This window comes from Octodon degus, unplaced genomic scaffold, assembly GCF_000260255.1.
Source record: "Octodon degus isolate 3935 unplaced genomic scaffold, OctDeg1.0 scaffold00046, whole genome shotgun sequence".
Taxonomy (NCBI): Eukaryota; Metazoa; Chordata; class Mammalia; order Rodentia; family Octodontidae; genus Octodon; species Octodon degus.
This window is the reverse complement of record NW_004524622.1, coordinates 10,371,354-10,385,304: the sequence shown is the minus strand read 5'-3', so window position 1 is coordinate 10,385,304 and position 13,951 is coordinate 10,371,354. Positions and strand designations below refer to the sequence as shown.

The 13,951-nt window shown below is 42.3% G+C and overlaps 1 pseudogene; it reads right to left on the bottom strand.

Annotated features, from left to right (window-relative positions):
* LOC101561391 overlaps window positions 1–7,776 on the bottom strand; it is a 111,389-nt pseudogene extending 103,613 nt beyond the window's left edge.
* Window positions 7,777–13,951: the final 6,175 nt, after the last annotated feature.

Here is a 13,951-nt window from a genome sequence, read left to right as displayed (position 1 = left end):
TCTGGACTCTGGCTGCCATGGAAATGAAATAGCTTCTTGGCTTTTTCACATGCTGCTGCTAACTGCTCTGAAGCGTGGGGTTCCTCAAGTGATGTTTCTGTACTTTTTCTGATACAAAAGTGTCTAAAGAACACAGGTTTTTTTTTTTTTTCACCTTTCACCCTTACTGTCAATGTGGAAAAAAAATCCTGGCCAAGGACAACTATACAGAATACGCTTATATTCCTGATCATCCCCAATGAATTTATTGATAATGCTGGCTTAAAAAGAAGTTTACAAGTGTAGACTGTGATGTTGTCAATTCAGTTCGTTTTCAAACAGGAAATCTCTAAGCCCAAGCAGGACACTGGGTGCCAGGAAGCCCAGGGGAAAGCGCGGTGTTTACACTCTGGTGTGTAATCTGATTTTCCTCTCACCCACACGGGAAGTCTGTGGCAGAAAAATAATTCTAAAACGTATGCATTGTTGATGCGGGTGGTGGGGCTGGGGGTGGACGGGAAGCTCCGCTACAAGCATGGTGTCAAGAAATGAGCCACTGAGCCATGAGAAGACGCAAAGGAAACAAATGCGTATTATAGGCGTACCAGTAGGCCCATCTGAAAAGGCCATAGGTTCCAAACATATGACATCTGCAAAAGGTAAAACTGTGGTGACAGGAGGTTGCCGGGGTTTAAGGGAGAAGAGGAGGTGACTGGATGGAGCCCTGGGGACTTTTACGAAAGCGAAACCACTCCATATGCTATTTCTATGCAAGATGCATGCTGCTACGTTTTTGTTTAAACCCATAGAATGGGCAACAGTAAGAATGCATCCTGATGTGAATGATGGAACTGGACGATAAAGACGTGTCCGTGGTGGCGGTGGACCAGCTGTGCCTCTGCAGGTCTGGGATGTTCGTAGCAGGGGAGTCCACGTATGGGTGAGAGCTAGGGGTATATGGGAAAGAGATCTCTGTACCTTCCCCACAATTTTGCTGTGAACACGAAACAGCTCTAACAAAATAAAGCCTTCAAAGACTGGGGGTGGGGAGGCGGGGAGAAAGAGTGGTGGCAGGCAGTGTGCCCAGAAATATGACACCACCTTTGTTCTACTCGGCCACAGAGGCTGGGAAAGAGGGGCTGAGGCCAGAACTGTAAAGGGGATTTAAATGCTCTCTGCCTCAGTTCTGCTTTCATTCTCTCCACCAGAAGGTTCTGGCTGGCTGCCCTGCCGACTCACGTGGCCTTCATTCCAAAATGCAACTCCTCCCTTCAACTTTTTAAATTCCGATGACATTGGCATTAGGAAAGAACATGACAAAGTAGTTGACATGTTGACATATCTCTAAAAAAAAAAAAAAAAAAAAAAATAGAACTTTAATTTTTTTTAAAGAATGTGTCCAAAAGTAGGAAACTTGAATAAAAATATAGATATAGATAGGAAAAATGAACCAGAGACATCTTCAAGTAGCAGATGACAGTTGATCCACTCGTGTAACTCTATTTTCCCATAGAAGACCATGGTTCCTCCATGACTTATCATAGAGAGTTGGATGGAACACAGATTTAATTGGCAAAATAATTCCACATGAAATGCTCACTAGCACCTGTGCTTGAGGAGGCCAGTGCCAATCTCAACTTCTGTGAACCGTGAAGGATCACCTGACAGTGAGTTTCTGGGGCCTCACCTTGTCCTTTCAATTATCCAGTTTAGTTTACGATATGAAAATCTCAGCAGCACCTTGGAGGTCACTAAAGCAACACCAGCTGGGAGATGTAGCTGGCATCAGAAGGCACCAAGTCATCCGCCCAGCTCCACGTGCACTGGCTTGTTCCCAGAGTGCAAGCCAGAGCGCTGCTTATGTCATATCAAAACAGCTGTGCGACCCAGTCGGTTCCATCAAGACTCCCTCATAGCAGTTGCTTAGATGCAACTGTGGACTGGCTGCTTTATTTTTTTTTACTTTTCAAGTGTGAATCTGAATACAGCCTTATCTAGGAGTAGACAGCAGGCAGGAAAGGGAAACGTGCTTTATGTGTGGCCTTTTTCAAGCCAGCCCCTTGTAAAACCAATCCCAACAGCTTCAGGGAGGGAGAGGAAGCTAGGAATAACGTGGTGTGTGTGTGGAAGAAACCCTAAGAGCAACCCTCAGAGCCATTATCATGGCCCCTTGCTCAGGGCGCCTGGGTACCTGGCATCCCTGTCTCAGGTCTTCCTTAGGCTCAATTCAGCCTCTTTCATAAAGCAAGCACAGGGACACTTGCTCTTCTTGCTCAGTCTGCAGGCACGCTGCATCCCAAAACTTTATCGGACTAAGTTTGTGATGAGTTTCCTCTAACTTCACCACCTTGGAGCATTCACAAGGGTCCTGATGTGTCCGGAAGAGAGGAGGTACTGCTTTGCTCCTTCCAGACTTACAAGGCTTTCTCTCAAGTCAACTGCCTCAATGCCAAGAACAATAAAGTAGGATAATGAAGAGTTTGGTCTCCTCCCAGGAAAAAAGCCTTTGCTCTACTTCTCACCCAGAGTATCAGGTATAAAAGACACCAACTAGAGCACACCACAGTCTTCCCTTCTTAGAGAATAGCGCTGACACTCCGGGATGTGCTCCCGTGGTCCTCCTTTTGCTACATGGCCCTGTTCTTTTTGCACCTGGCAGTTCTAGGGGAGAAGGAACTGAAGACAAATAGATCACTCAGAGCCCCACTTTCCCATGTGGGGCAGTTATCCACCAACCACCTGTTGGGTACATTGTGTCAACTTGGCTGAATCTGCTCAATGCAGTCCCAGCTGTGGAAGGCCCCACTCTGGGGCACAATTGGTTCCACCCTGGGGCAAGACACCCCCCCAGAGTGATGACTCAGCCCAAAAAGTGTATATAAAGGAGGTAAGGAAGGCTTCTCCGGGAGGCCCCCACTCTGCCTCCTTGGAGAAGTCCTGGTCTTCATTGTGCCACTTCGTAGCTGCACCACTTCAGAAGAGCTTGATCTTCACAGTGGAGCACCAGTCTTGGCAGTCAGCATAGAAAGAAGAGAGGGGCTTGGCAGAGGCCGCAGCTGCTGCTCCTCCTCTGCTCTTCATTGTTTTCTGCTGCCATGAACTGCTGTAGTTTGCCTTGGAGCCAGCGGAATATGGACTGAACCCTCCAGTACCTGTGAGCTAAATAAACCTTTCCTTCCTTCATTTTGAGTGTCAGGTGTCTGTCCCAGCTAGGAGTAAAAAGTAACTAAGATAGTAGGTAAAAGGGTTACTGATTTCCCACAACAAGTCATGCTCATTTAAAAATGATCAGAATCTAAACTGAACACCAGCCTCGAGGGTCCGCCCACCAGATTATACCTGCACAACAAGGGCTGTGAGAAGAAGACTGTCTTCCCTCTGGAGGAAGCATCCACAGGACGTAAGCCTTGATCTTGTGAGCAATTATTTTCACGAAGTTGAAGACGTTGTCCCAAGCATCAAAGCAGCAGTGCCTCTTATCTTCAGTAACAAGAAACGCAAATAGAGCATCTTGGGGACATTTGAACATTAGGGTACAGCCGTTCCTTCTCACCTGTGTTGGTAATTACCTGAGGTATTTCTTATTCCTCCAGGAATGTTTCTTCCTTGTCTTGGCTACTTAGCGGTGAGTTTTTAGCACTTGCAGTGGCACACTGGTAAACTTCCTCATGCTGACAGCTGGGCTGTCCCATGATTAGATAAACTTCCTGGTGGCTTTAGCCTCCATGCATCCATTTGTCCTCTCTTCAAGGATGCCACTGAGTCAAGCCTGCTGCGCAGGCCTCTAGGCATTCTGGATTTCTTGAGCACAGCACTCCCCTATGGCCCTAATGTCATCATGGTGTTCTTCACCTCTGCCCTGCCATGGGTTTCCTTTTGTCCATGAGTGGGTTCCAGGTTTCTTAGCTCAGCGCCTTGCCATCCTTTGCTCACATCCTTTTGTTACATCCTTTCCTGTGGTCCCTTTGGATACCTGGCAGATGATGGTGCAAGACTGATAAATATGCCCTGTCCCCCGCCTGAGACAGTGAACGTCCCTGCTCGCAAGAGCCTTGCTCAAGATCCTTCCCTCTCTCTGGCTGTCCTTTTCTTCTTTTGGCATTAGAAACAAACCCATAGCCAATTAAAAATGATTTTTTTCCTTTATAAGTCTGAGAGAGGCATGCTGTAAAGCTTTATTTTAAAATAGTTAACTTTAATTTCAATATACTTCTAGAGTTATTACTTCTAAAGACTATATATAGAGTCCCTTGACATTCTCAAATTAAATACTTTCCATACAGCAGATATTTTTTAGTTTGAAGAACATTGGAATTCCTGTCCTACGTTTGTGAAATTAGTAAGAGGCAGAACTCACTTTCCTAGAAGCTGAAAAGAGCTAGCCCTCACGCTTCCAGTCTTGTTTGCTGCTAGAGCTTAAGCCTCAAGAGTAGGCTTGACCAACAGATGCACACAGAGGCTGGTCAGCCTTGCGGGGTCCATCAGTCAGTGGCAACAAAGGCAGCAGAGTGGTAGCAGCAACAATCAGGGCCCAGGGAAGCCACAGCCTCTGGGCATCCTACCCCAGGGCAGCAGTGTCCGAGTCAGAGGCCACTTGGGGCACTGATCTTGGCTGTGTTCTGGCTGTTCAACCTCACTTTGTGTCAACTCATTGCCTACACCTGGTTCTCCCCTCTCCTCCAGGGATCCCATAATGCCCCCAGTGTCCTTCCAACACACCCTTGTGTCGTATCTAGACTGCTCCCACCGAGAAGCCACGAATGACACCCGTTCCTAGACTACGTTACATGCAGTCTTTTTGTTCTTGCAGCAAAACTAGAATGTATAATTTAAAAGGCTGCTGTGTAAGAGCCTGCAACTTCACTACTGTGAGCAGAGCACGTGTCCAGTCCCACAACTCAAACCAAGTTTAGTTTCTCAATAAAAAACAATTTATTTCTTTCTCCTGAGTGTGTGGGAAAACTGAAACTCTCACAGAAGTATGGCAAGTGCAGAGAAGAAAGATTTGGTTCTCACTCAGAAAAATATGTTTCATAAATAAGCAAGTTCTATGCATAAAAATCACCACAGACAGGGTCACTTCAGTAAACTTCTCACATTGTATCAGGGACATGGTGTGCTGTGGGATGATGCGGCTATCTGGTTTATCAACTAACCCAGAATGACAGTGACACAAAAGGATATGCTGTTAATTGCAATGCTGAGATAACAGGCATGATGCTCACCCCGAGTGGTAGAGTGAAGCTGAGAGATTCTGGGTCCTGGGGTCTCTCCAGCACTCCAACCATGTCCCTCAGCTGTATTCTATCTTTTTCCCTGCAGGACCAAAACTGGAGATGGACAAGCATCCACATGTCTGGCCTGTGCCTACCTTCCCTCCCTGTTCATGCAACTGGCAAGCCAGTCTCCATTTGTACACATTCCTCCAGAGGCGATTTCCATAGCAACAGTAGGACTATATTTAAAAAAAAAAAAGGCACCTGAACTATGCATTAAAGATAAATCATCTTCTTTAAGGAGTCTTCCATTCGAAGGACTCACAGGCTATCACCATTTAGAATTTCTTAGCTCTTTGTCACATATTTCCATATGTACATTTCTAACCCTAATTTGCTGATTTCTTTTTTCAGTTAAATTAATTGCAAACATTTTAAATTTCCCTTTTTAGCTATCCTTGATGCAAAGCCATGATTGAGAAGTATTTTAATCAACCAAGATAGGAGGAAGAAAGAATAATTGCACATTTTGAGTGCCTACTATGCATGCAGCATATTTACTTATTATAGTTCATTTTCAGACACTGGGCAAAACAAAGCCATCTCTGCAGCTCGGGCTGAGCCTTAGACAACACTGGCAAGTTTTATTTGCAGCATCACAATCCTGGGTTTCTTCACCAAGGGAGCAAAAAAAAAAGAAGGGATTACAGAGAGGATCTACATGGTAGAGACTGAGCAAAAGGCCAGTGGGGAAGCAGAAAAACCAGGGTTTGGGCCCTAGGACATCTACTTCTAAATTGTTCATCCCATTACAGCAGAGGAAAAAGTGTGGCAAAGACTGGTACTGATTTGGTTTCTTATCTCAGAAGAGGGATGCGCTATAAGCAAAGTATACAAAGTAGCTGGGGTTTGCTTCCATGAATCCTACCTGGAAGCCCCAGTGAAGTCCCTCCTCTTTAATTTAAAGACATTTATACACAGTGGTATCCTTTAAAACAAAACATTAATGGGGCCGGCCAAAAAGCTCAGTGGGGCTGGGGTTCGATCCCCAGGCCTGTGCCTATCTGTAATCTCAGTGTTTGGGAGGCTGTAAACAGGAGGATCACTATGACTCTTACATAGTGAAACCCTGTAGATCCTGTCCTAAATACATAAAAAAGTAATGTTTTAACTCCCTACAAGACTTTCAATTTTCCTGAGGCTATTTCACCACTCCCTCTACTTCTATATTTTAGAGCCAAAATGGAAAAGACCATCTTGTATTTGGAAATTCAGTTCATTTATCACTCATTTATTTGCTCTTTCATGCTAGAAGCACTCTCTGGTCTCCTCCTTTGAGCCAGTGAGAGTGCAGCATGCTGAGAAATGGGCCTGGGCCTGGGCCTTGTTCTCATAAAGTTTGCCATCTGGTTGAAACTGTTTGTCATAATTACATGCTGTGATAAGGGTTAGCAGGAAAAGTACACAATAGGATAATGCTCAAAGGATTGGGGAGTGGCCCTTCCTTCCGTAGCCCCCACAATGCAGATCTATCTGTTTGAAGAAAGGACAAGTCAATACATAAGTCATCCAACCTATAAATTGAATACATTCAATCAAGTGGTTTCCCTCCATTCATGGAATCTGTCTTCTAAGGAAGCTTTAGGGTATGATTGGTGAGTAAAGAAATAATTTGGGCCAGTGAACACAGATGGGCAAATACAGCTAGAGAACTTCAGAAACACTCCCTTCAATAGGAAACTACCATGTGCTATAGAAGGAAGAAGCAGGACAGACTAGTGGCCGAGAGTGTCGGAAGTACAACTGACCCGAAGAGAGCCCTACCAAACACCACACGCACCTAGAGAAAGGATGGCTCAGGACAATGGCTGGCAGTGATCTTAAATTCATTTGTCATTAATACTCAAGTTATTCCAAGCTAACTTTCAATAGCTTCATGATTTTTTTTTTTTTTTCTGAACCAGGGATTGAACTTAGGCCCTTGCACTTGCCAGGGAAGTGCTTATTCCACTGAGCCATCTCCCCGACCCCAATAGCTTCATGATTAATGACAGACACAGGTGTCTGGAGCTCTTCCTGAAACAAAAATGGCATCTTTGTTTTGTTAGAGGTTTTCCAGATGGCTGTATTGGGTTCTGCCAGCTGCACCAGATGGGAAGGATTTCCTTACCTGAACTGAGTCTGCACGTTCCGCCAGCTGTTCTCTGCCAACCTGAATGAGGTAACACAGGGACTGGTTGAGTTAAGGGAACATTCTTTATTCCCGGTTATGACATTATATCTGACTGTAATTTATATTTATATCTGATTATACATTCAATCCCTTTCTGCTCCCTTACCTGAGTGAACTAGATCAAGCGGCACATAAATTCAGTCTCTTCTTCATTCCCCTTCACCTTAACCTGAAGCCTAGGACAGAACACAGTGTGAGGTTAGGGACAGGTCTTGCCCAATCCTCTAGACAAAAATGGCTCCTACCACAAAGGCTCAGCTAGTGAATGCTATTTTACCATTTTGGAGTGAGAAGTGGGAACAGGAAGTCCTTCAGGGCTCCTGATCTTCCATTTACTTTTTCCATCATCGTTCCACTGCCAATCTTAATGGGCAATATGAACCCTCGCTAAAGTCGTGTGAAGCTCCTCCCTGAGTTTGGAGTTCAAGCAAGAGAGTACGCACATGCTTTCTTGATGTAGGATCCACTGGGATGGCACCACAAGGGCTGTTATCTTCCCCCCATAGATAATTTCCTCTAGCAAGTTCTGTTTCTCTTAATTCTGGAAAAATTTTGCACTTCCTCTTGAAATCTAATCTCAGTGGGATTTCTCTTTACATGGATTGGATCCCTTGCATATAATTGAACTTGATTTTAATTTAACAAGTATCTAGGAACTTTCTCCACATGCCTGGAGCAGAGTAATTCTGGCCTACAGGACTGTGTCTCCCCCTACTTCCTCAACCATGAGATTTTGTGAAAGCTTTAGCAAAGTGAAAGTCCATCCATCATTCAAGTATCAGGCTCCTTCTGTCCTTTCAAGACATCTGTCTTCTGGTGAAAGACACAACATGACAAAACAGAAAGCAGTTTGGCCCAATGAGAAATCTTTTAGGCTGGAAATAAAGAGCCCACATCAGATGAGATCTGCCATCCACAGAAGCAGGCTGGACATCACTCTTCTGAAGTACAATTTCCTCATCTGTAACATCAGGAAATTGGACAAGATAATGTCAGACGACTCTCTATCCACTCTAGTCAAAATAAAATTCATTGTCTCCATCTTCATCACTGCTCCTATCCAATCTATCACCATTTCCTTCCCCTTCCTGGTTTCCCTGGCTCTCGCCTTAATGTCCTACTGTTCATTATTTCAATAAGGTTATATTTTGAAACACAAATCATCTCTTGTCACGTGCCCTTCCCTACAGCCTAAAATCCTCCCACTGCCTTCAAAAGAAAACAGAAACTACATAGTAGGCCTCCGATGCCCCCTCCACCCAGACTTCCTGGTTACCTCCCTGACCCCGACTTCCTGTGTTCTCTGTCTCACCCCAATGCATTTACTGCCTAAGTCCCACGCTAGCTAATTCTGTCCACTCTTCCACCTAAAGACTCTTCTTCCTAACGGGCTTATATCTTCTGGGATACTTGCTCCAGGTACCCCATTTCTCTCTCTATCTTCAGAGTAGAACCAGGGGACCAATGAAATAAGTAGCAGAAATTCAAATTGAATTTCTGGCCCACCAAGAAATTAAATAATGAAGGTGAGAGCATAAAAGATAAAGACAGGATTTGAGTCATGTTATAGTAATATTTCATCGATAGCTTATTAAGTCTCGACCTTCCTTGGGTACCTTTCCTTTCTCTAGGACAGAGACCTCTTGTCATAACAAACAGGGTAGGCATAGTTTATAGCTAAGTTTATTGCTATACTCAGGGTCTGATCTGATCGGCTGATGTCTAGTTGATTTGGATATTAACATTTTTAATATCATAGCTTCTAGTGACTTTTCCGATGCCATGTTTCCCTCTCTTAATCTTCCCTTGTTCTATGCTAGGATACCAACCCACACAGAACTTCTTTGTGTTCTTTAGTTTCCAGGGTCCACTAAAAGCAAAAATATCTGGACTTAAAGTTGCAAGACAATCCAATCAATAAATAAATGTATTTAAAGACTCTACTCATTCATCCTTATAATTCCTCAAAATTTGCCTTCTGTTTCATAGGAATGAAATAAGTGGCTGGGAAGAGAGTTCAAGCCAGGGAGACAGCTGGGTAGCACAAGCGCCTGCCCAGCAAGTGCAAGAACCTGAGTTTAATGGTACCAAAAAAACAAGAACAAACCAATTGCTTCTTTAGCCAGGTCTTGTGACACAGGTCTGTAATCCCAGCACTCTGGAAGCTGAGTCAAGAGGATCACTGCGAGAAGCCAGCCTAGCTGACAAAGTGAGCGCATGGCCCATCTGAACTGCATAGTGAGACCCTGTCTCAAAAAGAACATAAATAAATAAATAAATAAATAAATAAATAAATAAAATTTAAATGTGGCAGAAATCTGTAGTTATATGTGCTTTTTAAAGTCTTTTTCATTTATTTGGTACAGGGTCTTGCTACACACCTCCTGTCTCAGCTTCCCCAGCACTGGAATTACAGGCATGAGCCCCCATGCCCAGTTTCTGGGCCAGCAGTGTAATTCGGTACCAGAGATTGAACTCTGGGCCTTGCATCTGCCAGGCAGGTACTTAGACCACGGAGCTCTCTCCCCAGCTGTAGTTTTAGTATGAAAGTAATTCAACTTAGAGAATTCATTTGAAGTCAGAAAGGTGAGTTTAGCCAGTGGCTCAGCCAACTACCGTTATATAATTAGTCCCATCTGACCCCCCCCCATGTATACCCTTCTTATGACTGCTGAGCATGTTAAATACACTTTGAGGGGCCGGGGAGATGGCTCAGTAGAATAAGTGCTTGCCTGGCAAGCGCAAGTGCCTGAGTTCAGTCCCCAGTTCTGCCCCAATAAATAAATAAATAAATGCTATACTCTAGATGCAACACATCAACGTACTTAGGCCAAGAGAATGAAGTGCAAAGAAAAAGGACTAAAAAGAAATAAAGTGAATATTTTGGGCTGGTGAGATGGCTCAGTGGTCTAAAGCACCTATTTAGAACAAGCACTTGCCTGGCAAGTGCAAGGGCCTGAGTTCAATCCCCGGTTCCAAAAAAAAAAAAAAAAAAAAAAAATGACTAAAAAGAAATAAAGTGAATATTAAAAAAAAATACACTATTAACTGCTGCTTCCTGCGGGTCAGAGTCGGGGTGTTGTTCTCCATGTCTCTCACCAGGACTCTAAGAAGTCCGTTCCCCTACATTAGAGCACCTCTGGCCATCCTGCTTTTACCACTAGATGGAGGGCATATCTCCTAGAAGCTTTCATTCATTAGGAAACAAGAGTGTGAATATTTTATTCTTCGCTAATGAATGCAATTTATTTATTCCTGAAAATATTATTAAAATCAGCTCTTACTAAATATAATTAATTATATCATATGATAACTTATAGAACTATCATTCTGAATAATGAAAAGACAAAAACAAGGGAGAAATAGTAACTTCAGGATAGTGTTTTATCTTCAGGGATCAGTTAAATTGGAATTGGGTGGGAGTAGGGAATTCTAAATGCACTTGATAGCTTATTTTATTTTAAAACAAATAGGAAGCAAAAATGTCCAGAACTGTTGACTTTGGTTGAAGTTTTGGTAGCAGGAGTGAATACTTAGATATCTAATCGTGTGCTGTTATCCTTCATTTTTTTAAATTGTATTTTTAAAAATAGGAGAAAAAACTCAAAGGTGAAATATGTGCTTACTCCGTTTCTTTCTTTTTTCTTTCTTAATGAATTTAGTACAGGGTCTCACTACACAGATCAGACTCGTAGTGGTCCTCCCAGCCTCCCAAGTGTTGGGATTACAGGTGCGTGCCACCCACGCCCAGTCTCAGTTGCCATCTCAGCATGCCCTGAGGGCAGGGCTGGTATGGCATGCCGGGAATTGAACTCCCTGCCCCTGCATCTGCCTAAGCAGGTGCTTTAATCTGCTGAGCTATCTGGCCAGCCTTCCTTTTCTTTTTTTAAAAGACAAAACTTTCTTCTCAATGAAACAAGAAAAAGTAGAATAAATGAAACAAATTATATTTTTGAAACAATGGAATAGACAATTTGGAGAATTAGTTGAATTTCTCCCTACTTCCTTTTTAATCTATCTTCTATATTTCTCTGTCTGTCTGCCTGCCTGTCTCTGTCTCACGGTCTCTGTCTCTGACTTTCCCACTCTATATTTTTTCATGCAAAAGAAACCTTGCAGTATTTAAGCTTGTATCTGATTTCTTTCCTTCAACATTGTATTCCCTAGTTGTATCCACTTGCCTATGAATGCCTCAAGTGTGTCTTTATGGCATGTGGTATTCCATCCTGTGTAAATACCACATTCTCTTTATCAGTTCACCTGTTAATAGAGTTAGATGCTGTTTCCGAAGTTGTGTAGCATTAAACATGGGTATGCATGTCTACCTGCACTATCATAACTAACTCCTAGAAAGGGAATGGAAGGTCAAGGAGAATTTCTATTTTTAGTTTTTTGAGGAGTCACCACATTGATTTCCACAGTGGTTGTACTATCTTCCTTTCCACCAACAATGTAAAAGTGTTCTTTTCTCCCACCTCTTCTTCAGTACTTATTATTATTTCATTTCTTGATGATAGCCATTCTTTTTGGAGTAAATTGGTTTTAAGGCTTGTGTTTAGGTGTCCCTCACAAAGCCCCATGCATTCATAAATAGAAATATTGAGAGGCGGCTAGACCTAGAGTGTGTGATGCCGGGACAAATTGTGTGACGCTAGGATTAAGGGGGTATGGTTATTAAATTAGCCTAGAGATTGGCTTGTCGTGGTTCTAGGTAGAGATAATGTGAAGACCACCCTGGATGTAAGTGATACCACCCAAAAGACATGTCGCCAGGATGGATATAAAGGGACAGCAAGAAGGCAGGCTTGCTGCTGCTGCTGCTGCTGCTGCTGCTGCTGCTGCTGCTGCTGCTGCTGCTGCTGCTGCTGCTGCTGCTGCTGCTTTGTTCCTTTGTTGCCCTCTGCCTTCTTGTTTCTCCTCTATGATACAGTCTGCGATGCTCCCTGCCTTGGAGCTAGCTGACTGTGGACTGAACCTTCTACACACTGTGAGCTAAAATAAACCTTTTTCTTTCTTTCTTTTTTTTTTTTTTTCTTGAACTTTAGGTGTCAGGTATTTTGACACCTCAGCAATGAGAAAAATAGTCAAGACAAATGGATCTCAATGTAGTTTTAACTTGCTTTTGTCTAATGGCCAGCAATGTCAAACATTTTTTCATGTGTTTATTGACCAGTCTGAGAGGTGTCCATTCATTTCAGTTGCGCATTATGTGACTGAGTCTTGTATTTGGTGGGGGAACTAACTTCTTTTTAGTTTGTTATATATTCTAGATGTGAACCCTCTGTTCAGTAAATAGCTGGTAAAAAGATTTTCCTGTTCAGTAGGTTGTCTCTTTATTCTGTTGGTTTCCTTCTTTGTACAGAAGCTCTTTGATTTGATATAATCCCATTTGTTGATTTTAGATGTTATTTTTTGTGCCATTGGGTTTATGTTCAGAAAGTCCTTATCTACATTTATGTCTTTAAGATTTCTATCTATTTTGTTAAGTATTTTTGTTTTAACATTCAGATCCTTGATCCACTTTGATTTTAGTTTAGTATATAGTGAGATGTATGGGTCTGGACTCAATCTTCTACATGTGGCTATCCAATTTTCCCAGGACCATTTATTAAAGAAGCTATCTTCCTTCCAGTGTCTTCTTTGGATCTTTTGTCAAAGATCAATAGATACAGGTGCCTGGGTTATTTCTGCTCCGTCTGTTCTGTTCCATTGATCCACATGCCTGTTTTTGCACCAGTACTTTGCTGCTTTAAACAGAGGAGCTTTGTAGTATAACTTTAAATCTGGGATTTTGATTCTTCCTCCTTTATTTTTGTTACCCAGGATGGTTTTGATATTCTGGGTCTCTTCTTGTTCCACATGAATTTTAGAAAACCACATGGTTTTCTCTAGATTTGTGAGAAATGATACTGGCATTTTGACTTGGATTGCATTAAATCTGTAGATCAGTTTTGGAAGTATAGCTACTTTGATTATATTGATTCTTTGTATCCAAGAACAGGGAACTTCTTTCCATTTTCTCATGTCCTCCTCAATTTCCTATATCAGAGTGATGTAATTTTCATTGTATAGGTCTTTTTCCTCCTTGGTTAGGTTAACTCATGGGTATTTAATTTTCCTTGTTGCTACTGTGAATATATTGTTTTTCTAATTTCTTTCTCAATGAGTTTGTTATTAGTTTACAGGAACACTATTGAATTTTGTGTGTTTATTTTGTATCCTGTGACATTTCTCAATTTGATTATTAATTCTAAGAGTCTTTTGGTGGAATTATTTTAGGTCTTGTAAGCAGAGGATCATGTCATTAGCAAATAATGATACTTTGACTAGCCCCTTTACAATACATATCCTTTTTTTATCAAAACTTCAAATTTTTTATTTACTACTTATCACTTTTCTGAAAATACAAAATATTTTGGTAACATTGTTGTTCTGTGAATAGGAACAAGAGAAAAAGTTTTAGAAAATCATTGCTTGGAATTTATTCATATTTTTAAATTTCTCTCTTGGTTCACTTTATATT